Raw genomic sequence first — 4276 nt, 5'->3', positions numbered from 1 at the left:
CGTACATATATAGATAGATTGATATATACATACATATATATATATATATATTAAAAAACAATGTATCCTTAGATGTATTCATATTTTAGTTTTTTAGAAATTGACGAATCACCTTATCCGTATCGTGTATCCAAATTTGTGTCTATGCTTCATAGATTTAATACTTAGGTTTCAAAATATTACACATTTAGCCCTTAAGGTTTGAGGTTAATTTCAATTTAGTTCTTAGGTTTTAAAATGCTACAATTTTACTTTTGACATTAGAGTTTTGCTTCAATTTGATCTCTATGTTTCAAGATTTACACTTTTGAACTCGATTATGCAATAAATACTCATTTTCCGTCTTTAGAGTTAATTTATGTTAATAAATTAAAAATCATTAAAAGAATTATAATTAATTAAATTTCACTATTTTCGTCACTTTTAAAATTAAATTTAAAATTTTACTTTATAATTATTTTTAAATAATTAATAGAAATTAACGTCAATGATTAAAGATTATCAGTAATTAATGAAAAATTGATGTTAAAAATGTAAAATCTTGAAATCCAGAGACCAAATTGAAACAAGACTCACATCTCGATGGTGAAATTGTAACATTTTGAAACTTATGGACTAAATTGAAACAAAACTCAAAATTTGAAGACTAAATGTATAACATTTTAAAGCATAGAGACCAAATAGAAACTAGAGTCAAAACTTAGGGACCAATTATTATTCTCAAAAAAATATTTAAAAATAAGTATAACTTAATTGACATAGTATTTATACAAGGGCTGGCGAGATACATAGCAATTTTTAAGTTTCATTTGGAAAAATAGTAAAAACTTATCAAAATCGTAAAAGTAACAAAATGATTTTTTCAAATAAAAAATATTAATTAGCAAATATTCAAATTACCCCTGCACACTAAACCTAATAAAATCATTCATAACAAACAAACTCAAATCCGAAGAAGCTAATTCAACGCAAATACACGGTTATATTATGCAAATACACTGTAATATTGCATTAAATTAAATCAGACGTCCTCGAACACCATTTGTTAGACAACAACCAAAATTATCAAACTTCAAAACAATCCTTAATTTAATTTGAAGCCCATCATATCATAGAAAAACAAAAACTTGAACAAAAACCTTAAAAAAAATTCTGATAATCACCTAAATATCACCTAAACACTGCAGGTCGATTCCTCTTACGACCACAGCGGCGACAATAGCAATGGTGTTTGGTAAATAGCGGTGGAAAAGAGATATGAAGAGTGAGAGAGGAAATGAGAAAAAGAGAGTGGATGATATTGGAAGATCCATGGCACTTATCGAAGCTGACTTTCGCAACGGTGGCGATTTCAACAAAAACGACGATGTGAGGAGGTCGATGCACTACAAGAAATTTGACTTCTCCCGACGTCAAATTTCGTCGAAAAAATGTGGAAAATTAGTCGGGAGAGCCTCTCCCGACGAATAAATGGTCGTTGGGAGTTTGGTCGGGAGAAACCCGTTGGGAGAGGATCTCCCAACATAGTTTAAAATGGCACCGAGAGTTCTCCAACGAATTTTCCAAGTTCAAGGACAAGACGGGTGTAATGAAACTCTACCCACCCCCCACGACAAACATGGAACCTCCCGAACATCAAAAACATACAAAACGAGTAAACAATGACTAACACACATAAAACTCAAATTTATCCCCAAAATGGTTTAACCCAATTTCAACCCCCCTCCTCTATAACACATTAAACTTCGTAACATTCATAAATACACAAGATAACCAACAAAAAACACATCAAAATTCAGTTGTTTGACTACCATAACTACAGGATAGCCAACAGCTTTTTAATTATCATAAAGCTACTTAAGACATAACTACTTTGCTACCATAATTGCATGATAGCAACATATTAGACAACTAAATAATATAGTTATCATATCTAATTTGATGGGTCCTCTCTATGTGATCGTATCGTGTCTTCAATCATTTTTTTTTATTTCTTCCATTTGTCTTGCATGATTCTCTTGCATTTTTTTCTGAACGTCTTCAAGTTCCTTAATCCTCAACTGAGACTGTTGGAAATTGGCTCTCAATTCCTCCATTCCCGCCTCCGTTCCTTGAGTAGATGACGAGTTTAATGAGATGCTACTCCTTCTTGACTTCGGTTTAGGGCCCCAACCTAGGCCTTTTGAATATCCGAGTCGTCTACCTAAAACCGTCTCACAGATTTCATCCCCTGTTAGTAGTTGAGAACTTTCTATAGTGGAGTTGGATTGTAATTCCAACATTTGATGCTAGACATAATAATTAAATGGGTAAGAACGAGCAACTAAAGTTAAAAGTGAAAAAAAAAACACGATAGTAAAGAAAAAAAATGTTACATGTGCATTTTCAGCTGCCTCGTTCACAAACTTGCCACCTTTAGAGTGTGTTTTCCTAAATAGGTCAACACGTCCTATTTCTCGACCCTCCTTTGCCTGCAACTTTGCCTGAATTTGCAGGAATGACTTCGATCCACCTATATGGCCGAATGGTAATTTCTCTCTATTCTTCCTGTTCGTCACAGACATTTCTTACATTTGAAGAAAAAAAATGTCATAGTGTGATTTATTAGTAAATGCAACAAATGATACACACCATAAATATTCTACCTGAAACGCTTCACTCTCGAAGTGGTCACACAAAAAGTACCAATCTTCTGGCCTATTTTTAAGCCAACTAGGCAAATTGGCACATGTTTGCTGAAGATCTCCACATTTTCTGTAATGTTTGTGCAAAATCTGCTCTAAATTCTTTGAAGGAGTTTTGCATTTGATGTTCTATAAAATGGTTAAGTCATTGACTGGACAGATCAAGTTCGAAATGAGCCTACAAAAGAAGGAGGAAAGAATTAGCATAGATGATGTTCATGACTGTAAAAGAATAAACTTATAATTACTTACCAATAATTGACTCTTAGTCAATTCTATGAACTCGTTTGGAACCTCAGCAAAAGTACGACAACGTACTGGGAATGCAGATCTCACGGCGACGCCGATCGCATTACTGAATCGTACCGAATGTTGAGATATTGGTTTCGTCTCCCCCTCATTTATCACAATTATAATTCTCTCATGTTTTTGGATGTATTTTTCTAACTCGATGTTCCGCGAATGCTCTCGTTTCTTCCGATTGGATGCTGAGCTACTATCTGAAGAATAAAAAATTTAAAACAGTTTATGATGTATTTCAGTTAACAGAATATATTTCAAAATATACTAACCTAAAGTATCACCCATAGAAGATACCGTGTTGCCTAGATATATCTCCTGGAATTCTTCATCAGCCTCCTGTTGCCTATTAGAGGTTGACATCGTATCTATACAAACACAAAAAAGAGAAAACAATATTAAATTAACAATAAATACGTGTAAGCTAGAGAAAAAGAGAATTGAGTAGATACATCATTACTCATCATTGTAATCTAATTCAAATTTATTTTGGACTACTTGAACAACTTTCCAATTGCTACCATGTTTGATGTCATAAATGTAAAAGACTTGTTGTGCTTGGATAGCAAAGATGAAAGGCTCATCGACATACCAAAAGTGTGATGTATTGATCGATTTGTATCCTAAATCCACATGTGTCCTATTACTTTTGTTGTTATCTGTGTCAAACCATCTACATTTCAACAAGAAAACGTGTCTTCTGTTCGCATATTGGAAATCTAATACTTCGTCTACAACATCGTAGAAATTGTTATCCATACTTGTGTTCTCACTGATCTCCCCAACCACTAAGACTCCACTATTTTATGTAGCTCAACAATTATCACACTCTACAGTGTGAAACTGTACCCCATTAACAATGCATCCATTGTAAGAGCGCACCTCAGATGAAGGTCCCATTGCAAGTGAAAAGAAATCATCGGAGATATCTTCTCTCTCGCGCCATTGTAGAACCTGATAATTAAGTATACATTAAAAATGACTACGAAAAATGAATCATCCCTCAACTGTTGCCTACAAAATGACTATGTATACCTGAGATTTGAACCAATCGAAAAATTTGGGTTGATGTTTTATATATAAGTCAGAGACGCTTTGAGTTTCACGACGAATTAACCTCAAATGTTGCCTACAAAATTGATCATTTAAATGTTATATCAAAGGAAATACCCTAGAATTTAGAAAAGGAAAAAGTTTGAAACATACTTGCGATAGTCTGTTATTTCTTTACAATTGTTGAGTATGTACCAATGTGCAATACGCTTTTCCTTCGCTGATAGCGTCCGTAAAGT

Source organism: Benincasa hispida, chromosome 12 (genome assembly GCF_009727055.1).
Source record: "Benincasa hispida cultivar B227 chromosome 12, ASM972705v1, whole genome shotgun sequence".
Lineage (NCBI taxonomy): Eukaryota > Viridiplantae > Streptophyta > Magnoliopsida > Cucurbitales > Cucurbitaceae > Benincasa > Benincasa hispida.
Note: the sequence above shows the minus strand (reverse complement) of the source record.